This window comes from Bubalus kerabau, chromosome 6 (genome assembly GCF_029407905.1).
Source record: "Bubalus kerabau isolate K-KA32 ecotype Philippines breed swamp buffalo chromosome 6, PCC_UOA_SB_1v2, whole genome shotgun sequence".
Lineage (NCBI taxonomy): Eukaryota > Metazoa > Chordata > Mammalia > Artiodactyla > Bovidae > Bubalus > Bubalus kerabau.
In genome coordinates this window covers 57,245,632-57,269,942 of record NC_073629.1, presented here as the reverse complement: position 1 = coordinate 57,269,942, position 24,311 = coordinate 57,245,632, and the positions used below count along the sequence as shown (strand labels likewise).

Here is a 24,311-nt window from a genome sequence, read left to right as displayed (position 1 = left end):
GACACTGGTTTCCACTGTTTCCGCATCTATTTCCCATGAAGTGATGGGACCAGATGCCATGATCTTCGTTTTCTGAATGTTGAGCTTTAAGCCAACTTTTCCACTCTGCACTTTCACTTTCATCAAGAAGCTTTTTAGTTCCTCTTCACTTTCTGCCACAAGGGTGGTGTCATCTGCAAATCTGAGGTTATTGATATTTCTCTTGGCAATCTTGATTGCAGCTTGTGCTTCTTCCAGCTGGGAAATCTTGATTCCAGCTTGTGCTTCTTCCAGCCCAGCGTTTCTCATGATGTACTCTGCATAGAAGTTAAATAAGCAGGTGACAATATACAGCCTTGACATACACCTTTTCCTATTTGGAACCAGTCTGTTGTTCCATGTCCAGTTCTAACTGTTGCTTCCTGACCTGCATACAGGTTTCTCAAGAGGCAGGTCAGGTTGTCTGGTATTCCCATCTCTTTCAGAATTTTCCATAGTTTATTGTGATCCACACAGTCAAAGGCTTTGGCATAGTCAATAAAGCAGAAATAGATGTTTCTCTGGAACTCTCTTGCTTTTTTGATGATCCAGCGGATGTTGGCAATTTGATCTCTGGTTCCTCTGCCTTTTCTAAAACCAGCTTGAACATCTGGAATTTCACGGTTCACGTATTGCTGAAGTCTGGCCGAGTATGTATAAGCATGTATATTTCCCTATAGCTTCTCCAAAGCTGAATGGCAACATTTAAAGCTTGTTAATTTGATAGGGGGTAGGGAGAAAAAGTATCTCACTTTTACTTTTAGTTTGTTTTTCCATTTTGTAAAATTGAGGTATAGTTGATTTATAATATATAAGTTCTAGGTATAAAACATAGTGGTTCACAATTTTTAAAGGTAATTCTACAGTTGTAGAATCTGCCTGCAATGAGGGAGACCCAGGTTCAATCCCTGGGTTGGGAAGATGCCCTGGAGAAGAGAATAGCTACCTACTCCTGTGTTCTTGCCTGGAGAATTCCATGGACAGAGGAGCCTGGCAGGCTATAGTCCATGGCGTTGCTAAGAGTTGGAAATGACTAAACGACTAACATACAGTACACCTGGTTATATTTATTATAAAATATTGGCTATATTGCCTGTGTTGTACAATATATACTTGTGGCTTATTTATTTTATACATAGTAGTTTAGTTTGTAGCTCTTAATCCCCCACCTCTGTCTTGTCCCTCCCCTTTTCCCCCCCTTCACTGTAACTGCTTGTTTGTTCTCTGTGAGTCTATTTTTCCTTATATTCACTAGTTTGTTTTATTTTTTAGATTCTACAGATGAGTGATATCATACAGTATTGGAGAAGGAAATGGCAACCCACCCCAGTGTTCTTGCCTGGAGAATCCCAGGGACAGAGGAGCCTGGTGGGCTGCCGTCTATGGGGTCACACAGAGTCGGACACAACTGAAGCGACTTAGCAGTAGCAGCAGCATACAGTATTTGTCTTTGTCTGATTTATTTTACTAATCATAATACCCTCCAAGTCCATCCATTTTGTTGCAAATTTAAAATTTCACTCTAATGGCTGAACAATATTCCATTATGTGAGTATATGTATAAACATATATATCACAGTTTCTTTCTCCATTCATCTAGCAATGAAGGATATAGATTGTTTCCATATCTTGGCTACTGTGAAAAATACTGCTATGAACATTGGGGTGCATATATCTTTTTTAATTAGTGTTTTCATTTTCTTCAGATATAAACTCAAGAGTGGAATTGTTGGATCAATGATAGTTGTTTTTAGCTTTTTGAGGCAATTCCATACCATTTCCACAGTGGCTGCACCAGTTTACATTCCCATCAACAGTGCACAGAACTCCCTTTTCTACACATCCTCACCAACATTTTGTTATTTATGGTCTTTTTGATGATAAGCATTCTGGCAGATGTGAGGAGATATCTCATTGTGGTTTTGATTTGCATTTCTCTGATGAGTAATGGTGTTGAGTATCTTTGCATGTTCCTATTGGCCATCTCTATATCTTCTTTGGAAAAATGTCTATTCAGGTATTTTGCCAATTTTTAAATCAGGATTTTTGGTGTTCAGTTGTGTGAGCTGTTTATATGTTTTGGATATTGACCCTTATTGGTCATATCATTTGCAAATATTTTCTCCCATTAAGTAGGTTGTCTTCTTCTTTTGTGAATGGTTTCCTTTGCTGTTCAAAAGATTTTAAGTTTAATTAGGTCCCATTAGTTTGTTTTTGCTTTTGTTCTCTCTGTTTTGTTTTCATTTGTATACCTTGATTCCTGGTGAATTTGCCCACTCTTTTGGCATGTGTTTATTGGTCATTTGTGTTCTTTCTGTGGAATGTCTGCTTATAGTCTTTATCTATATTTGGCGTGTTTGTCTTTTCCATTTTGAACAACAACCCTTTGGTGACAGACCACTTGGTGGAACTAGACACTTGTCTGGGAGACAGAACTACTAGGTTTTGCAATTTCCCTATCTATGGAGTTAGGCTTCCCTGGTGCTTTAGCTGGTCAAGAATCCACCTGCAATGCAGGAGACCCTGGTTCAATTCCTGGGTCCGGAAGATCCACTGGAGAAGGGATAGGCTACCCACTCCAGTATTCTTGGACTTCCCTTGTGGCTCAGCTGGTAAAGAATCTGCCTGCAATGTGGGAGACCTGAGTTCAATCCCTGGGTTGGGAAGATCCCCTGGAGAAGGGAAAGGCTACCTACTCCAGTATTATGGCCTGGAGAATTCCAGGGACTGTATAGTCCATGGGGTCATAAACAGTGGGACACTTTTTGCGACTTTCACTTTCAAAATGGGATTAATGTTGCTGCTAAGTCTCTTCATTCGTGTCCGACTCTGTGCAACCCCGTAGACGGCAGCCCACCAGGTTCCCCCATCCCTGGGATTCTCCAGGCAAGAACACTGGAGTGGGTTGCCATTTCCTTCTCCAATGCATGAAAGTGAAAAGCAAAAGTGAAGCTGCTCAGTCATGTCCAACTCTTAGCGACCCCATGGACTGGAGCCTACCAGGCTCCTCCATCCATGGGATTTTCCAGGCAAGAGTTCTGGAGTGGGGGGCCATTGTCTTCTCCGAGGGATTAATGTTAGGTGGATCCATAATCCATTTTAGTGGGCAAAAATAGTCAATTATTAACCATGTCAGACAATTCAACCTGTAGACCTTATCTTGCCTCTCTCACAAAGAGTTTAGGAGACTCAAATGAGTTGAGTGTGCAAATACTTTATGAGCAACAAGTGTCAATCAAAGTAAGGAATTCACTCAGAATCCATAGCTATCTTCTAGGTATAGGCATTTGCCTACAGTATCTGGTTTATTTCTCACCACACACCTGATAAGTAAATATTCTTTCCTTGTGTAGCAGATGAGAAAACTATCTCTGCCAGTTTGTTACATAGCTCACAAGGAGCAGGGCCAGATGTTAGCCCGGGCTGTCTGGCCCCCTGGCCCATGATCTTTCTATTGTGTGACCCTGCTTCCCTCCAAGTCCTTTATAAAGGCAGGTCAACTAACATCTGCCCCGGCATAATTTACTTGCATAGCACACAAAGCAAGGACATTAGCCAAAGCTGTGCAGACACAGCTTGGATCAGCATGGTAACTGACCAACTCTCATTAACAACATGAAGAACAGTATTGAGTTGTGATTATTATCTTTCAAAATGATTGTATTTTATAGACATGCAATTCTGGGCACCTATAGGTGTGTTTGGTTTGTAGGGCTAAAGGTTATAGTGATTTGAAATGGCTATCTTGAATAATTTCTTAGGTCATTCTCATTTACAGTTGCTTGGGTTATGACAAGACAGATTCACAGCCCTTATAATGATGCTTCTAGAATTGTCAACTTTCCAAAGATGTATCACATACTTCCTAGTCCCTTACCTCTCCATCTGGGCATGTGAGAATAAACAAAACCCCTGGAAGAATAATATTTCTAGAATTATGAGGAAAAAGTTAATTTCTTCATTTTATATCCAGATGTTTTCCAGCAGGAAGGAAAATCTCCATAGAATGCAAGTTTCCCAAACAAATAAAACTTCCAAAAGAATTTTCCTTTTAGCAGATCTCATTGTATTACTTGCAAACTAGCTGGTGAATAAAAGATGCTTTGAAGTTTGCATAGTCAATTAAATGTGTGTCTGAGGGATAAGAAAACACATTCGTAACCTGTTAATAGGTATTTTTTTCCTTGATCATCTCCTATGCTTAGTTAATCTTTATATGTAAGACTTAGGTAACCAAAGCAGAAATTAAAATTTATAAGAAAAAAAAAAAAATCCTGGGCCAGACACTGTGGAGATGCCAAAATGAAGGAGTCTCAGTCATTAACCTAAGTGGTCTTGAAAATTAGGAAAGGGATTAAGTCGATGGTAGAAATTTGTAAATTGATACAGGAGCAACAAACAAAATGCTGTGGGAACTGCAGTGGGAAGAGGTCATATCTGCTTGGGGAGACCAGAGCAGACTCTGAAGAAGAGGTGGCATATGGGATGGGAAGGCTGGGAAGAATGAGGTTGGAGGTAGAGGGTTCCAGGCAAATGACACAGAAGAAGCAAAGTTAAGGGGTCCCAGTTGGCAGAGGAGGTGTCTGGCTAGGGTGGTAGGTGGAGGGGAAAGTGGGAGCTCAAGCTGGAGGAGGGACTGCTTGGAAAATGAGCCCCGTGGGGATGCCTCATTCCCTTTGCTTTTTGCCACATTCCCAGCGCCTGCTATGGGGTCTTCACAGGTGCGTCAGGATATTGGTAAACTCAACAATGGGGCAAAGGGAGAAATGAAAGAAAGAAGACCCCTTTATTAAGGAGGTGAAAGTCTTTCAGGTTTGTGTTGGCACATTCTTTTGTCTGATTCATCCTCTAGACCATTTGTAAGTTGGTATGTTTATCACCTAGTACAATAGAAGCTCTCTTTTCAGACCAGTAGTTGGTTACCTGAAAAAATCAGTTAGAGAGAATTATAGACAAACATACATTTATACCTTGAATGTTTTAATTTTACTTTAACATGATAAATGTACTTTTAAGTACCATTTTTTTTTTTTAAACAATATCTAGGGCCAAGGCTCTTCCTTTGAATAGAAGTCCGCTGACTGGAGTTCTCCCACCATTTTCTATGGGTCACGCCCACAATCCAGTAGCTGTGAATTCAGCTGAGGTTCCTTCAAAGTGTGACACTGATTGAAAGACCCCTGTGAAGCTGTCTGAATCAGAGCTGTTGTGGATTTTTATTCTTTTGCCCCAGTCCTTTACATTTGTCTTGCCTATACCTCATTAGGCAGTAATTCTTTTTAGTAACTGCCCTTACCACTTCTTTCCAGATAATTCTACTTCGTTTTCATAGAAACAACCTTTTTTTTTTCTGGGTTCATATTTCATCAGGTTACATAATAATGACCACAATTACATAATTATATCAACAAGGAAATTTGAAGTGAGGAGTCTAAGAAATAGCACAACTGATTCTTGAGATGCACCTGATTCACACTGCAGGAGTAGAAATGCACAGGTGGACTGGCGTGGCCTCTGCCTTAATAGAGTTCGAGGGCCCAGGGCCTCCATCAGTGTCCTCCACTGGGACCAGAGAGTGCCTTTGAGTTGGGGAGTTGGTTTCTCTTGAACTGGGTGAACTTTGAGGGTTGTGTTCTCACTTCTTACTACAGAGCACTGAAACCTCAGCCACGCCTGATGCGTGTCTTGCAAACTCGACAACGAGCTGCTCTGCCTTGGAGGTCACCCAGCGTGCCTAATCTGACAAATGCCAAGGAGAGGCAGATCTCCCACTTTGACTTATCACAGGGTCCCATGGGGTGAACCTCACAGCTGGTGTTGGAGTGAAGCTCTGGGGTATGTAATTGTTTTAGCATAAATCAGTCCAAAGTGGGGAGGAAGGCTCTTGGGGATCATGGAACAGTGCTTGGCATGTTGCTAATACGTATTAAATAGCTCCAAATAAAAATGGACATGGCTTTCTGCTACACTAGGCAGATTGCTTGACTCTCTGGGAGTTGAGTTGTTGGAGGAGAAAAATGAAGGTTTCCAAGACTCTGGCTGGTGTCCTAGCAAAATTCTCTTTCACTTGTTGAGGGGATGGGTTCCCTGCAGCAAGGAAGGTAAGCAGGCTCACCTGCTCATGCCAGGCCAACGCCCCAAACCCTCATGATTCTTGACCCACTCGGAACAGACCCACAGTGACCTCCTAAGGAGAGGTGTGTGGTGGGGTTCAGGAGCTAGCCATCCTATCCTTTCTTAGGCTGAACTGACCATATAACCTAAAAAAAAATCCTTTGATCCCTGAATGCCTGCTCATTTTCTCCCCCTGTAAAATGAAGGTAAACTGAAAGGATCTGTGAAAGTCATACAGTTTATGACACTACAGTCCATGGGTTTCTTAAGGCATTAATCACTCAGTTCATTCTGGGGCAAGCTTGGTGCACGCATCTGCCATCCTCTCTTCACTCGAAGGAATTGAGTGTGAGATGCCTGATCCCTGTCTCCCCATTGATCCACCCACCTGGGGTTAATTAGTGCTTCTGCCCTTGAAAATGATTCTGCCCCTTGAGATTACCCTTGGGGCCTGAAGATCACTGCCTAGAAGAATATGGTGAGTCAGGGAGCTGGAAGGCTGAGGGTTTTTTGTTTGTTTGTTTTTTCATCTTCTGACTACTCCTACTGCTTCCTCACCCTTCTTTAAACACCCAGCACCTCAGTCTGCTCGAGCCTCCCATTGTTAAGCAGAGGTGTAGAGCCTCTCACTACAGAGCAGCCACAGCGTTTCTCTGATCATGTTCACGTCTGAAGTCAGGCGGCAGGGCAGGCAAAACAGGAACCCAGTTCAGCCGGTGTCTCCAGGAGCCCGGGCTTTGTGATCCATCCCCTGGAGCTGGGAGAGACCTCAAACAAGCTGCCGAGTGAGTCAGCTGATGCAACGCACTGTTACAGTGTGCGAAATGCCACTGCCTTTGAGATGAGCAAAGCAAAACTAGGGCAAATAAAAAATGATTTCTTTCCAACAAATAGATGGTGTTTAAATCTGATAAGGAACAAGCGAACCTGTAGTTCTTCCTGGTTAGTACTGGCTCAGGTCCAGAAAAAGGTTTAGAGTGTGTTTCTGGAAGTTGTATAAAAGAAGGCTTTCTTTAGAGCCACCTTTGAGAGCTAGGGTTGGAGTAAGGAAGGGGTGGGAAGCAGATACACGAGCTTGGGGATGGGGTTCTGAGGACTGGCAGGGCTGGAAGGGCCCGGGGCAGCAAGGACCAGGCGGCATTGCCATCTGGCTGGGGTTTCATGTGCTTTGGAAAGTAAGCTGGTGTTCTGAAGGCAAGGCAAGAAGGTACCCAGTGCCAGGGAACAGAGTAAATGAGAACTTGTCTCTAGGCCACGAATTCTGGAATTTCCCATAATTAACATTCCAGCTGAACATTCAAAAGGCCCAGGCCTCTGGTAGGCCAATAAATTAAAATAGGATAAAGTATTTAGAGTCTAGTTATGAGGGTAATGGTCTGGGAAACCATTGCGTTTGTCATCCGTGAATTGTGACTCAGTGTTTGCATCTGTCAAGTGGCAATAGATTTAGAAATTTAAAAAACATTAATGCTGATGGGGATCTTAGGGTTAATCTACTCTAAGTCCTTTATTTTAGAGAAAAGGATCCTGAAGCCAGAGAGGTGAAGCTTATTACTGTAATAACATTAATATTAATAACATTAATAGTATTGACTGTGCTGAATGTCCTAGAGTAGAAATTCATTTATCAATACAAATTCTTCCTGAAAAGTTATTGGAACTATCCCTACATTACCGATAAGTAAACTGAGACTCTTTGCTACCCCATGGACTATAGCCCACCAGGCTCCCCCATCCGTGGAATTTTCTAGGCAAGAGTACTGGAGTGGGTTGCCATTTCCTTCTCCCGGGGATCTTGCCAACCCAGGGATCGAACCCAGGTCTCCTGCATTTCGGGCAGATGCTTTACCGTCTGAGCCATCAGGGAATCCCTAAACTGAGACTTACAGAGGTTGAGCATCTTGTCAGGGTCATATGGGTAGCAGTGGGCTTAAGATCAAGTCTAGTGGATTCTAGATTCCGAGATTAGAAAAGTAGTTCATAGCTGCTTATGTAGAAAATGTTTCTTTTTCATATCTCAAGAGTCTGGAGAGGGTCAGAAAGATGAGATGGAAGAGAGATAATGGTGCTTTTTTAAACAACTTATGCTGCTTTGTCTGACAATAATGATAACTGAGGAAAAGTGCTGGTTATGTGTTGGGTATTATATTAAGTTGTTTACCAGAATTACACCAATCATCGAATCTCACCCCCTCTAAGATAGGTGATGATATTATTGCTATTTTGTGGATTAGTAACCTGAGGTGCAGAGTTGAGTCAAGGTCACAGAGGTAGTAAATGATAGAGTCAAAATTTGAAGCACAGTCCTAACCTTTATGAGTGCATATGTCTGCTGCTGCTGCTAAGTTGCGTCAGTTATGTCCGACTCTCTGCAACCCCATAGACGGCAGCCCACCAGGCTCTGCTGTCCCTGGGATTCTCCAGGCAAGAATACTGGAGTGGCTTGCCATTTCCTTCTCCAATGCATGAAAGTGAAAAGTGAAAGTGAAGTCCCTCAGTCATATCCGACTCTTCGCGACCCCCACGGACTGCAGCCTACCAGGCTCCTCCGTCCATGGGATTCTCCAGGTAAGAGTACTGGAGTGGGTTGCCAGTGCCTTCTCCGGCATATGTCTGATATGTCTGCTAAGAGTCGGACACGACTGAGCGACTTCACTTTCACTTTCCACAAAAATACCATATCATGGCAATTTATGTTTATTATGATGACCTTGATCATTAAAGACAGATTAAAATGTAATCACATTTTTGTTGGGAAATGCAGTCTTTGTACTCAAGTGTTTTGGAGATGGGTGGTTCATCTAGCCTCCAGATAACATTTCTATATTAATATGTCAAATCCTGAGCATTCACCCACAAGGATCTATTTGCTTAGGTTAACAGGATTCACCCAGCTACAGTTCACCCTTGTCCTGCCCCTTTCTTTCCAGAACTGGAAGGAAACCCTGTCCTGCTATTAGTCCCAGACTTCTCCTCAGTTTGAATGGTTGTATTAGAAGACATCTTGCAGATGGGACAAGCATGAGGTTTTGTGAAATAGTGGCATCCATTGGGGTTGAAAGGTATAGAATTACTTAAAATAGAAGTTCTTTTCCAAATGATTTCATGTCTAAGATCTAAATTATTCATTTGAGAAATTAACCAGTTTAGATTGCAGAAGTTACTGTAGGTTTTTTTTTTCTTTCTCTTTTGCCTCTAATGGATAATTTGAAGAAATTGGCTTTTATATTAAGAAGATAAAACATGAGTTGACAAAATTGCCATATGATCTTACTGCCCAATGGAAGGGCTGTTAGAAAAAGGGTTGTTTGATAAGTCTTAGATCCCAAGGTGCTTGAGGGCAGGAGCTATATGCTAACATATATGCTATTCTCTTTTTCTGTTTAATGCAGAACCTTGCACAACTGGACACCATACACTTTCCAGTTAAATGATATGTGGGAGTTGGTTTGAAAAGCAAAAGCCCCAGCTAGAGCATTGCCCTCCTCCTGGGCCTTTGTGTTGGCTGTCTGCCTACATCTGGTCCTGGGCTGGATGGTCATCCCCAAAGGACACGGATATGGGTGGACTGGGTTAGTAAAGCTGGTAACGTGATGATGCGTTTTCTGGCTTCCGAGTGTCATGTGCGTTTTATTGCTCCTATCTGAAGGCAGTGCCCTGCTTCTACAATGGGCCCCGCTGAGTCATACAAGAGCTCTCAGCTTTTCCTCTTATATGGTAATACCTATATCTGAGCATGAAATTGGTCCCAGGTGTCTCTATCCATGGTCTCTAAGCCCATGAATAACCCCATTCTTTTGTTTATTTACTCATTCAATTTTTCTATCTATCCTCAACTTTGTCAAAAAAAATCACTCCTTCACTCTTTATTAGCAACCTATGTCCCCTTATTTTTTTTTTTACTTTGTTTTTATATTTTCTAAGGGGAACTATTGTGTTAAAATTGTCGTAGCTAGATTTATTTTCTTCTGTGTATCTGGATCTATGCTTGGGACTTTAAATGAAAAATTATTTGTAAGAATTGTCATCACTGAACTTATTATATGTCAGGTCCTGTGCTAAGTGCTTTACAGGCTTCATTTAATCTTTATAACAAGCTTATAAGTATTAAATCTATTTTATATTTATTATTTTATATTTAAATCTATTTTATATATTATATATATAATATAATATATTTATATATTATACTATATATATTTATATATTATACTATATATATTTATATATAATATATATTTATATATATAATATATATTTATTATTAAATCTATTTTATAAATGAGAAGATGGAGGATCTGAAGTTAACTAACTCGCTCAAAGTTATCCGGAGAAGGCAATAGCAACCCACTCTAGTACTCTTGCCTGGAAAATCCCATGGATGGAGGAGCCTGGTAGGCTGCAGTCCATGGGGTCGCGAAGAGTCGGACACGACTGAGCGACTTTGCTTTCACTTTTCACTTTCATGCATTGGAGAAGGAAATGGCAACCCACTCCAGTGTTCTTGCCTGGAAAATCCCAGGGATGGCAGAGCCTGGTGGGCTGCCGTCTATGGGGTCGCACGGAGTTGGACACGACTGAAGCGCCTTAGCAGCAGCAGCGGCAAAATTACCCAGATAGAGGTAGCACCTAGAATTAGGTAGTCCAATGCTGTACACCATACTCTTAACCACTACAATTATGTAGCCTCCCCTTAAATCTGTGATTGTCCATATTCCTCATAACCATCCCATCAGGTCAGTATATTACTGTATGTATCTAATAAGGTCCATATTGTGATCTCAGGTCTGTTTGTTTCCAAAGTCTACACTCTTTCCACTCTCCAAAATGCCTTTGAGAAAGATAGACTCCGAATTATCCACCATCACCTACTCATTTGCTTCCTTCTCAGGAACAGAGAGACAGGCAGAATTACTCATGCCACATGTAATCCCCAAGCAAGTCCCATGGTTTAGTACACTGGTTTACCAACTTCTTTAACCTTAGTATTCTTTCTTCAGATTTTATATGGTAACTCAGTTTGTACAAGAGCCCCAGACAGAACTACATGTCTGAACTAAGTGTCTGAACTAGTGTCTGAACTAAGGGTGGTGAACCAGTGCCCTTCCTGTACCCCCTGCTCTGCCTCCATGAGCCCTGGTTTCTTCAGCTCCTTGATCAAAATTTGAAGGACACCGGAAAGCACAGCTGCAATGTCACTGATCTCAGCCTAAGTTAGGAACACATGGCAACCATCCCCAAGTGGATAGTTATTTGTCCTATCTCTGCATTTATTAGGCATTACATTATTCCAGATTATCAATGATTTTGAAAAGTATTGTTGTTATCCCAGCCAAAGACCCATTTTCTAAGCTCATCTTTCTATAGATATCATTAAAAGAAATTTCTTGGCAAGATCAAATTAATAAGCACTCATCTCGTGCCTATCAGTCCCCAGAATCCAAAATTCAATATGACAAGGTAACTTCAGTTATGATTTAAATATATTTTTCTCAGTTTTCTGAGTGACTTAAATCCAGTTAGCTAGGGCCACTCCAAGACTTTAGTAAAACAACCTCCCTCAGGAACTCGAGCACCCAAGCCATAGACATATCATAAACACAGGTTACTCTAGGGTTTACTAAGCAACTGGAATAAACCACTGCTCGCTTTCTTCCTACAGACAACTCAGAGGACATGTCACTCATGGACCTCAGCTTCTGGATTCCTTTATATAAAACCAAAAGAGATCATAGATAAGTCACTGCAAAATTCTCATGCAAAATTTAGAGTATCATGAAGACACGTTAAGTTTTCTGGCTGCATCTACTATCTTTAACATTTTATTATCAAATTAATTTTCTGAATTTGACCTTCAGAGATAATGATGGGAAAATCTGGCTCTTCTGAAGTGAAGGAGGTGGGAAAGATTTCATATACATCTTTTAGGTTATGAATTTATGGGATTGTGGCAAAGTATCCTATGTGTTCACAAATCCCACATCTTCGTCTTTTAGCCACACACCTATGCATTTCCAAGCCTGCTGTGCAGTTGTGTGTGTGCATGCGTTCTCAGTCACTCAGTCATGTCCAGTTCTTTGCAAGCCCATGAACTGCAGCTTGTCAGGCTCCTCTCTCATGGGATTTCCCAGCCAAGAATACTGGAGTGGGTTGCCATTTCCTTCTCCAGGGGATTTTCCTGACCCAGGAATCAAACCCGAGTCTCCTGCACTGGCAGGTGGACTCTACAGAGTCACCTGGGAAGACTGCTGTGTAGTTAGGTGGCGTCATATCACTGAGTTCTGGCCTATAGATGTTGGCAGAAGTGATGTGTGCCATTTCTAGGCTGACCCATAAAATCACCCTACACACCCTCAGTGGTTTCTCATTTTCTGGCTGAGTGGAAAGGATGCTGAGAGTTTAGAACAGGGTGGAACCAGAGGATGGAAAAAGTCTGAGTCTCCCAAAGACTATGCAGAGCAAACCCTCCCTCACCAACCTGCACTGGACTGTGAAATGAGTGAGAACTAAAATTTTATTGTGCAAAGCCTCTGAGATTTGGGGAATGCCTGTTACAGGACTTGGTTTACTCCAACTAACACAGAGGTACAGTGAATAGAGCATAAGAATTAGAGTCAGAGAATTCTGGGTTCTACACAAACTTTCCCACTTACCAGCTGTGTGACCTTGCGTAAATTACTTAACCTCTCAGAGTTTCAACTTCATTTGTAAAATGGGAATATAATAACACTTACCTCATAGGATTGTGGGAGAATGCTATGAAAACATATGTGTATAGTGTCTGTTACATAGCAGGTGTAGCAAGATTACAAATTTACTCACACAATCCAATTGTACAAAGAAAGTGTAATTTCTTTATTTCTCTATAACTGACTGAATTTTTTTCAAGAACCTTCAGCCCTGGGGTAAGCAGAGAAACAAATGTGAACTTTAAATGAGCCAGTTAACAATATGTCAGTCTCCTTTGGTTTAAAATGATCTCTTTCAGGTAAATGCTCAGATTTTCAAATCTTCCTCCTCAAGCTGGGAGATGGGGGAGTTTCCTCTGTTGCCATAGCAATGGGGTGTGGTCCCAGCGGTCTTCACGTAGGCCCTTGGCTGCTCTCTGAGTCTTCACCAGCCTGGTTGGATCTTGTCTTTAGCCTGTATTGTTAGCGCTTGCTCAGCTGGCATCGGCTGTTAGAAACCTGAGATTCTTCTATTTTAGCTTGGTATTGGCCCGAGGGCCTCTCTTTTGACCCAGCTGGTGCTGTGTAGCCCTCCAAGGTCTGGCTGTGATTCCCCCCCTTGCTTACTGGCCTGGCTACCCTTGTCCACAGGGCCATTTTGCTCTACCCTGAGGACTCCTCTGGTGAACTAACTGCCCCATAGGTCAGTCACTTTCAGTTCCTTCTCTAGAGCATCCAGGAACTTTTGAACACTTTCTATATAAGGAGGGAAACTCCAGGAAACATAACTCAGTCCCTTTCAAAGCTTAACCATGATTTTGCTCTGCTCTGGCCATCATATGCTGGCATGGGGTGGGGGCCATACTCTGCAAGACAATCCCTCCCAGGAGATTCAGACAAGGGCCTCTTTGCTTTTGGTATTTGTGACTGACAGACTCTAGGGTGACCTCCTATGATCCCCTCTTCCTGGTTTTCATGCCCTTGTATAACCTCCTCTTCTTGCATGTGGGTGGGCAGCCCTGTGACTGTATTTCATTATATAAAACTTCATCTTGCTGGTAGATCATTCTACAGGCTTTTCTTGCTGACTTGATGAAATGGCCATGGCCATGTTGATAATGGCAGGGAATTATAGATGAACTCTAGGAATTGTGGGTGAATTCTAGAATCTGATGGGCTGGAGGGACTATAAGGGTCAATTAGAAGCAAGAATCCTGAGTGAATTCCTCCTTAGAAAGTCTTCAGATGAGAACACAGCTTTGTGACATCTTGATTACAGCCCTGTGAGATGCTTAAGGAAAGACCCTGTGGGATAATAAATGCACGTGATTTAAGCTGCTAAGTTTGTAGTAACTTGTGCAGCAGTGACTGTGAAGAACTTTGGCTCAGAGAAACTGTTCACAGCATGTGTGACTCATCATTTATCCTCTCCCTTTGTCCCCTTCTGCTTCCCACAACCCACAGGGGGATAGAAGGACAGATTTTAATTTTCCTTTTCACTCTGGTGGGAGGACCCCTCCTTCTCCCCCTCTTCCCAACACACAGCATTACTTCCTCCTGCCCGAAGTGACATTCATTTTTCTCTACATCCTTTGTGATCAAGATACAGAGTGGCTGCTATGAAACATAGTTTAGAAGAAGAGGTAAAAGGTATACAGAGGATTGATATCTTAAAAATATTATCCTCGTGACATAGATCATTATATATAGTTTCCTCATCTTTAGACACAGTTGATATGAAGCTCATTGTTTTCCAGGTCAGAAAGTTACTCAAACCATCTTTCACCCTAATTTTCTCTTGAGTTTTTCCCTATCTCAAACTTCTCTTGGCATGAAGGAGGCTGTCAAAGCTGGGTGACCACCCACTGATATAAATATGGCTTGCTATAAATGCTCAGAGAGTCTGGTTTCCCATGGGAATGCATCTGTTGGAAAGATCATCAGGACAAGCAACTATCTAGTTTGGGTTCACGGGCCACAGTCACGGGGTATTAGAGCTGAAGAAGTATAAAGTCCAAACATCCTCATTTTATAGAAAAAGGAAATTGAGGCCCAGGGAAGTGAAATGACTTGCAAAACCCCATCATGTTGGTTATTCCAAAGCTGGATTCAGAATATGAGCATTCCTATAAGCAGTCTGCTGCTGCTGCTGCTAAGTTGCTTCAGTCGTGTCCAACTCTGTGCGACCCCATAGACGGCAGCCCACCAGGCTCCCCCGTCCCTGGGATTCTCCAGGCAAGAACACTGGAGTGGGTTGCCATTTCCTTCTCCAGTGCATGAAAGTGAAAAGTGAAAGTGAAGTCGCTCAGTCGTGCCCGACTCTTAGCGACCCCATGGACTGGAGCCTACCAGGCTCCTCCATCCATGGGATTTTCCAGGCAAGAGTACTGGAGTGGGGTGCCATTGCCTTCTCCAATAAGCAGTCTATGCACCAGTTCAGATATCATGTACAACTACAAATACATGTTCGGTGGGAAATTCTTTATGAAGCAACTTTTGTCAGAGTGGATTATTTTTTTAGGTCCACTTTCTCAAGACCTCTTCTTTTTGCAAGAATTAAGTTTTTATCCTTTTCTGTTAGTAAAAGAAATCTTCCCAGGAAAAGTCAAAGAATAGCTGCTTTCCTCTGAGCTGCTAAATGGTGATAACAGCTGTAGGAATTCGTCCCGTCACACTCCAGGGAGTGAGCCATGGGGCATTTACAAATTTTGGGTTCCAGTGGGGTTGTCTAGACCTGGGCAGTCTGCTAACCTTGGCCGGAGATAGAATTTTTAAACTGCGCTTTTATGTAGAGTCTCTTCTTTCTCTCTCTTTTTTCCTCTTAAGAAGGGGAGCTAGACTTTATTTTTTCTTTTTAGCCTTGAGTTTCTGACAAAGCCCTGGAAATATGAATACAGCCTTTGTGAAAATGAGTGAGAATCTTCTTTTAAAACAATTCTTTTATCATTTTTATTCATTTTGCAGAGATTCTTTTCACTCATAGAACTAGAAAACAGTTTGGGTCATAGAGAATAACCTTTTGAAAGCATGTTGTTATTTTATTCTTAATTCTCCTAAGAGACCACCCTGCAGACGAGTAGCTTGAGACATTGCAAAGGCTGCTTTGTTTTATCCTTTCCGGGTCCTAACAACAGTGGGTTTATGACATCAGCGTGGTGCCACTTTCTGGTTTTATGTGAGATGGTGTGGTGTGGGCATAAGACCTCTGGTTGTGGAGTCAGACAGAACAGGGTTCAGAGCTCTGGGAACTGAGGTGACTTATTTTGCTACTTTGTATTAGTTTCCTCCAGTGTAAAGTGAAGGAGGAATAATAGTACTCAGCTCATGTGTGTGTGCGCTCAGCTGCTTCAGTCGTGTCCGACTGTTTTGCGACCCCATGGACCGTAACCCACCAGGCTCCTCTGCCCATGGAATTTTCCAAACAAGAATACTGGAGTGCCATTTCCTCCTCCAGGAGATCTTTCCGACCCGGGGATGGAACCCGAGTCTCCTGTGTCTCCTGCATTGCAGATGGATTCAGTATTCTTGCCTGGAGAATTCCATGGGCAGAGGAGCCTGGCGGGCTACATTCCATGGGGTCTCAGAGTCAGACACTACGACTGGGCGACTAACACTTTCACTTTTCTTCACCACTGAGCTATAGCGGAATAGAAATGTTAGGAACATTAAGTGAAGATAAGAAGTACAGCACACCTAACACAGGGCCCGGCACATGGTCAGCACTGTCGTAGATGCAGGACACCTTATTGGAATTCCAGTGCGTATTTGATTGTTCATATTCCCAGCTGGTCTAAAGAGTCCATCAAAGAAGGAACTGTGTCTGTCCTGTTCATCATTATAATCCCAACATCCATCTTAGTGCTTAATACAAAGTAGGTACTCAGAATGTATTTACATGAATAAATGAATGATTGAAAACTGATAACTCTTGTTAGTGGTCTCTTAAGCTTGTGCCACACCCCCGCTGACCACATAGATCAGCTGAGTCCTCTCAGCCACACCCTGTCCCATACACACACACAGATGTGGGCACCAGCTACTTCCAGGCTTCCTATCTGGGACAGATTTAGTTCACATTCAGGAATCTGAAGAGCCTTTCCTTCAGAATCTGGCGTTGACTGAAACTTACAGAAAATGATAACAGCTTGAGGTTTAAGAACAATATCTGAAGAAGAGCTAGAGAGAACAAATGTTAAAATAATTTTGTTAGAAAAACAAAATTTCCTATAACTTAGTTCTCAAAATTCAAAACCTAATGTGAACCCCTCATGAGTTCAATAATTTCCAAGGAAACTGAGGCTTTTAATGTTCCTATTCCATTATAGATAATTTCCTTCTCATAGGAGGCCTCTAACAGCACTTGAGATAGAAATAAAAATAGTCCAAGGAGAGAGAGAGTGGGAGAAATAAAAAAGGAACATAAGATGGAGGCGAGATAGATCCCCAGGAGAAGGAGAGTTTTGTAAACAAGCTCTCTGAATGGTGATTGGATTCATCCTTGTATCACTAAGGCCCAGCACAGACAGTAGACATGTGAGCCGGTCAGCACAGATTCTTGAGCCAAAGGGGGTCTGAGGGGTGAAGTGATGGAGGATTAGACTTAAAGCTAGAGCAGGAAGGACCACAATGGGCCAGTGTCTACTGCCTGGGCCAAGGAACAGAAGGAGGAAGACAGATGCTTGGAAGAAAAAAAGACAAGACGTTGGAGTGAGAGGCTCTTCTCCTTTTACTTCTTACTCTTTTGGTTTCTTTATTTAAGAAAAGCAACAAGGGAGAACTATCAAGAGCAGAAGATCCTAGAAGGAGTTGAAGGCGGAAGTGGGAGATAAAAATAAATTCCTTGTTCTACTTTCACTCTGATGATATTAACACTTGAGTCTAATTCTCCACTGCCTCCTCCTCTTCCTATTTATCTATGTTCACCTTTGTCTCTCTCACTAGACTACAAGCAACTTGAAGGCAGAAAATTTTTTTCTTTCTCTTTGCACTCACCTGGGGAGTGCCTGGCTCATTTGTTGCTTGATGAATTGAGTTGGCAAGAATAGTTGATGATGTCTGTGAGTGGGTGCATCCATATAAGGAAACTCCATTATTCAATATAATGGGTCAGTCAACCCTTTCCCCTCCCCTGGTTGCATTTGGGATATACACAATAAGGAAAGGAAAACTGTAAACTAAAGGGGGAAATTTTTGCACTACCACAGTGATGAAAGAAACCACTGGAGTAATTTAATCAAAGCAAGATACTATAGCATGTCACCTCTGCTCTTATGGTTGTTAAAGGGAAAACATACCTCTGAGTGAGACAAGGGGCACTCAGGAGTGTGCACTGGTTTTTCTCCATAATCTACTAGTTCTTATCTCAGACTGAGTTACCCTATGGATAGAAGGTAATCCAATGTCTTCCAGTTGTCATGTCCTATCTATTATAGCCCATTTCATGTTAGAAACAGGTGATGTCACACCCAGGGATACAGTTAAAATATTTTAAAAACAGAATCACTAGGAGATGAGTGGAAGGATATGGAGAGGGAAAGAAAAGCAGGGCAAGAGGACAGAAACAGAGGCATGAAAAAGACCTGGCAGTGGAGAATAATCGAGCTGCATTGCTCTTAACTGTGATGTGTATAACAGATCAAACCTACACTTCTGCATCTAAGGTGGGAAGATGTGGTTTCGGGTAAGTTGCAAGTTAGCCTTTTGAGTGATGGGGAAAGTGTAATCACATAATTCTACGCGAGATCAAGTTCTTAGCCTTTTCCAAAATATACTGTCCCCTTTAATAATCTGGATCTTGAAAGTTCTCATTAAAAGAAAAAAAGTTGTAACTGTGCATGGTGATGGATGTTAACAGGACTTATTGTGGTGACCATTTTCAATATATACAAATATCAAATCATTATGTTATACACTTGGAACTAATATAATGCTATGTCCATTATAGCTCAATTAAAAAACATCTGATGAAATATAGATCTTTTTTTCCAGAAAAAACACAGACATCCACAATCTTCCTGCAATTTTGGAGGTTCACAGACTCCTGCAGTCCATTCACTAACTCTGTGGCAAGGTCCCTTCTGGCCAATATAGTCTCAGTGGCCCGTACATCTTATCCAAGATTCCAGCTTTCAGTTGCCATTTACCCCAGAGCAAAGGAGACCCAAGTGGTCCCTGTCTCTGAGTAGGGGGTTATCTGGTGTCTCTGCTCTGTATTTTTGGTGCAGAACACCTGGCCTTCCAGAAATAGGAACTGCTATTGATAACAAAGGTTTGGCTGAGGCAATCTGAAATGGTTTTCTCTCAAAGCTCTATGGGCGACGAGTGGAAGAAGCACTCCAAACACTATTGGGTTACAGGAGTCTGTCAAGGGATATGTGGAGATTAGTGGCGAAGGGAGGGGAAGGAGGACATGCACACAGCTCTGCTACTGTGTCCTGTCACACATCTGTTTTCAAGCCGTGACGTGCTTCAGACTAGAACAGGTAAGTATAGCAAAGGCTCAGGAATGGCAAACAGAATTCATCTTCCTTTCCAGTTCCTATAGACTATGTGTGAGCTGGTTACATGGAGTCCCTCAATGAATCACTCCTCCGAGTAGTCATATCATTGTGAAATCTTCTCGTGAATTGAGGCTGCTCCTCTGATATGCTTTAACCAGATACAGAGGAACCAGGAAGAGAACTGAGGTTTTCCAGCTGATGGCCCAGCTGAACTGCCCCCAGAAAGCCAGCACCAGGTGTCAGCATGAGTCATCATAAACATTCTAGCTAGTTAAGCTTTCAGATAACGCAACCCAAGCATCGTTATATAGGGTAAAAGAAACATCTAGCTGGGCCTAGTCAGCCCCCAGAACAGTGAGAAACAAAAGAAATAGTTGTTATTTTAAGTCACTTAGCTTTTAGGTGATTTGTTATTCAGCTGGGCTTCCCAGGTGGCTGCCTGCCAATGCAGGAGATGTAAGAAACGCAGATTCGATGCCTGGGTTGGGAAGATCCCTTGGAGGAGGGCATGGCAACCCACTCCTGTATTCTTGCCTGGAGAATCCCATGGACAGAGGAGCCTGGTGGGCTATGGTTCATGGGTCACAAAGAGCTGGACACAATTGAAGCAACTTAGCACACATGCACACATGCATTATACAGCTAAGGTAAGTCAGACAGGTTGCTATTCTCAGAATACTGTGTTAAGATGTATTTTTAGGTCATATCCAGACTTGGTTGGAAAGATTCCACGACTGATTGCCAATTTCTCATTGCAGCAGGAAGAGAGAGTGGAATCCTGTGTAAAAAAAGAGACTGGAATTATAAAATTGCAACTTATATTATCTCCATAGAGCTCAGAAGGAACACTTGGCAACTTTTTGTGAGAAAGTTGTGACTTAGAATAAAAATAAATAAAAACTTGGCTTTTCGTTAGCTCTGAGATTTTCTGTGTTCTGAAATTTGGCTTTGCTAATTTCTGAAGAACTTTAAAGCAGGACAACAGATAGAAACTCAGTGAAAGGGTCATGGCTTGTAAGGCCTGAAGGATTATCACCAGGATTCACTCTTCTCTCTTTGCTACCTATTATCTCTCCCTCTAAGGTCAGGGATGTAAATACCATGGAGGGTCCTTGGAACAGTTAGCATTCTTGCAGATTGTACTGGCCAAAGTCCAGTGTAATATGGAGGTGCTGAAAATGTTTGTACAAACCTCACTTGCTCACTCACGAATTCATTTTAATTTGTCTACAGTTTTATGGTATGTATCTTTTTCTCTATGCCAAATATCTTTGCAGGGACTGCAAAGACGTAAACAAGATATAAGTTTTAAGTCGTGGCCCCTATCTTCAAGGAGCTCATATTAAAGCAATCTGGACGTTACAACAGAATAAGAACAATATAGCCACAATAGAGGCTCCTGTTAGAAGAGTAAGCACTGTGTACCACTGTATCTCATGTAATCTTCTAAAATTTTTTAAATTAATTTTAATTTTTTATAACAGCTATTAAGATTAATTCACATATCACATATCAATTCCTTTAAAGTACATAACTCAGTGCTTTTAATATACTTACAGAATTATGTGATCATCATCACTATCTAATTCCAGAACATTTTGATCACCCCAAATAGAAGCACCTACCTATCAGCAGCATGACTCCCTATTCTTCTTACCCCTCTCACCCTGGCAACCACTATTTTACTGAACTTTGTGGATTTGCCCATCTGGAACATTTCAAACAAATAATTCAGTATATGGCCTTTTGTGTCTGTATCAGTTCATTTAACATCTTTTCAAGATTCATCCATGTTGTAGCATCTTTCTTTCTATTGCCAAATGATACTCTATTGTATGGATATGCCATATTTGGCTTCTTCATCAGCTGATGGACATGTATGCTGCTCTCACTTGTTGACTATTATGAATAATGCTGCTATGACCATTGGCACAGGTTATTGTATGGAAATATATTTTTTATTCTAATGGATATTTATATAAAAGTTAAATTGTTGAGTCATGTGGTAACTATGCTTAATTTTTTAAAGAACTGCCCAACTATAACTGCCTGTCTTTTATTTTAGCCATCCTGGTGGATGTGAAGGTGCATCTCATTGTGGTTTTCACTTGTATTTCCTTCATAAGTAACGATGTTAAGCATCGTATGCTTAATGGCCATCTGTGTGTTTCTTCCTCTATTTTTAAATTGGGTTATTTTTCATTGTCCTTTTACTGTTCAGTTTTATGAGTTCTTTATATATTCTTTACAAATTCCTTATGAGGTATATGATCTGCAAATATTTTCTCCTATTCTGTGGTTGTGTTCTCCCTTTGACAGTGTCCTTTGAAGCTAGCTGAAAATTCTTTAATTTTGGTGTCATCCAATTTATCTACTTCTTCTTTTATCTCATGCTTTTGATGTCATTGAGAAATCATTTCCTAATGCAAGTCCATGAAGATTTTGTCCTATGTTTTCTTCTAAGAGTTTTATAGTTTACCTCTTATATTGAGGTCTAAGTTCTGTTTTGAGTTAATTTTTATATATGATGTGAGGTAAGGGTTCAACTTCATTTTTTTGCATGTGGATATTCAGTTGTTTCAGGACCATTTGTTGAAAGGCTATTTTTTGCTGTTGAATAGTCTTGGCATCCTTGTAGAAAATCAATTGACCATAAAAAATGTAAGGATTTATTTCCGGACTTGCAATTCAATTCCATTGACCTATATGTCTTATGTCAGTCATTTAATCTTTATAACAGCTATATGAGGAAGGTACTACTAAAGGCTCAGACTCTGAGCACTTTACTTTCTTCAATATCTTGTAATTAATATGCCGCAAATCAAAGACTGGCTTTCCCTGGTGGCTCAGTGGTAAAGAAACCACCTGCCAATGCAGGGTTCGATCCCTGGGTTGGGAAGATCAATCCCTTAGAGGAGAAAATGGCAACCCACTAGAGTGTTCTTGCCTCGGAACTCCCACGGACAGAGAAGCCTGGCAGGCTATAGTACGTGCGTGCATGCTAGTTGCTCAGTTGTGTCTGACTCTTTGCGACCCTGTGGACTGCATCCTGCCAGGCTCCTCTGTCCATGGGATTCTCCAGTCAAGATACTGGAGTGGTTTGCTGTGCCCTCCTCCAGGAGACCTTCCTAAACTAGGGATAGAACTCATGTCTCCTGCATTGCAGGCAGTTTCTTTACTGTCTGAGAAGATCCCTGGGAAAAGGGATAGGCTATAGCACATGGTGTCACAAAAGAGTTGGACACGACTTAGCAACTAAATAACAACAACAAAATAGACTGGAAAAGTAAGTTGAGGGTAGATCATGAAAGGTCTTGGCTGCATTGCCAAGGAGTTTGGGTTTTCTCTTGGAAGCAACTAGGGAATAATGGTAGGTTTTATATAAGGGAGTTAGGTATTTATGTAACTGGCAGCTCAGAGCAGGATGGATTAGAGTAGGAGGAAATAGAGGCAGAAAAACCAGATTTAGAGTTCTTGTGAGTGAGACAATGATAAGAGCAGGGATGGAGAGAAGAGGGAAGTTATCTAGGATGCTTGATTGACAGGACCAGTGATTGATTTGGAGTCGGGGAGAGGAGTGAGGGAAGAAGGGAAAGGAAAAGAAGAGATAGAAATGAGAGGAGAGGGAAGAGAAGAAAAAAAGAAAGAAAAGAAGCAAAGATTTTTGAAGGTCTAAGCCTTGTTAATCTATTTCCATTTTCAGGTGAGAAAATATATTCAGAGAAATTTAAAAAATTGTTCAGTCCCAGATCTGCTGGTCAATGGCTGAGATGGGTTTCAAATTCAGTCCTCTTTGACTCCCGAACCCCGTCTTTCCTCCTCACCACATTGTCAAGGATAAAAGTTCAGATTTTTAGTAGAGGTGGGAGGATGAGTACTGAGACCATCTATAAAGAAAAAGAGAGAAAAGAGATGGCTGTAATAGCAAAGAGCAGAGATTCATTTGGGGACGCATGATGTTTGAGGTCGTTGTATGACACCAGGGTGGCACAGGCGAAGATGACCTACATGTGATTAGACATATGAAACCAAAGCTCAGGAGAGGCACAGGGCTTAAGATCCCATCCTAGGACTCACTTCCTACTTCTGAAATTTTGGGTGATGCTATAGGAAGCAGCTGAGATTATCCAAGGAACCAGTAGGAGTGTGAAGAGAAGAAAGACAAGGGAGGAAATGGTCTAGTGTATCAAAGATGAGAGATGACAGAGCCTGGGCATCTTCCTTGGTGGCATGAGTCCTTGGGCACACCTGGCTTGTACCCACATAAATGTGGCTTCCAAGCCTCAGAGAGGCTTGAAAGACAGCAGTGAGGGGCCCTTTCTTTCCTGCAATAAGCACTCAATAAATGAGCATTATTATTATTGTTGTTGTTATTACTTTGGTTATGATTATTCACAGAGCAAAACTCAGCAACTATTTTTCAAGAGTGTATTTCATACAGTCCTCTTCAGAGGCAGGACTATGGGATAAAATAATTTCCTGTCCCTCCTGAATCCAGAGCTCCATAATTCTCTCTACTATTGACTAGTGAATAAGAACTATCTTGAAATTTGATGCCTGGCACAGAAGCTATCATTATACTTCCAAATTTTATTGAGGAAATATTTGAATCCAAACAGAGACTTTCATTTTGTTGACTTTAAAGAAAGCTTCATTCATATTCACCCAACAAATATTCGTTTAGCACTTGCTCATATAAACAGTCCTATGATAAGTGCTATGGTAAAGCCCTGTAAATACAAAATCTCTGTCCTCGAGCAGTTTGTAATCTGGGTAAGGGAAAGGATGAACATACCTGCAAATGGAGTGGGTAACTAACCAAAGTCAGCAAAGCTATTTATGGTTAAATTGTAGACAGTACAAATTACAGAAGGAGGGAGGGGAAAGATAGAGAAAGAGAGACAGAGACAGAGGCAGATAGACAGACACTGCAGAAACAAGCATGAAGCTAGCCTTGAGATTGGTTAGGATTTGGCTAGTCAGAGTCGAGGCAAGTCCAGGAGGGAGAAAA

At 41.6% G+C, this 24,311-nt stretch overlaps 1 long non-coding RNA gene across 7 annotated transcripts in view; it reads left to right on the top strand.

Annotated features, from left to right (window-relative positions):
• The window catches only part of LOC129655180 (uncharacterized), a 60,533-nt gene that overhangs the window by 20,832 nt on the left and 15,390 nt on the right, over positions 1 to 24,311 (top strand). Inside the window, exon 1 of one of the 7 annotated variants that reach the window (XR_008715799.1) lies at positions 6,509 to 6,610. The exons of 1 other annotated variant lie outside the window; for it this stretch is intronic. This is a non-coding gene — a long non-coding RNA (uncharacterized LOC129655180). Of the gene's footprint in view, positions 1 to 6,508; positions 6,611 to 6,662; positions 6,918 to 9,159; positions 9,195 to 18,912; positions 19,283 to 19,610; positions 19,948 to 24,311 lie in introns of those variants that run through there. 5 more of the 7 variants (XR_008715805.1, XR_008715802.1, XR_008715803.1 and 2 more) reach the window with 5 other exon arrangements.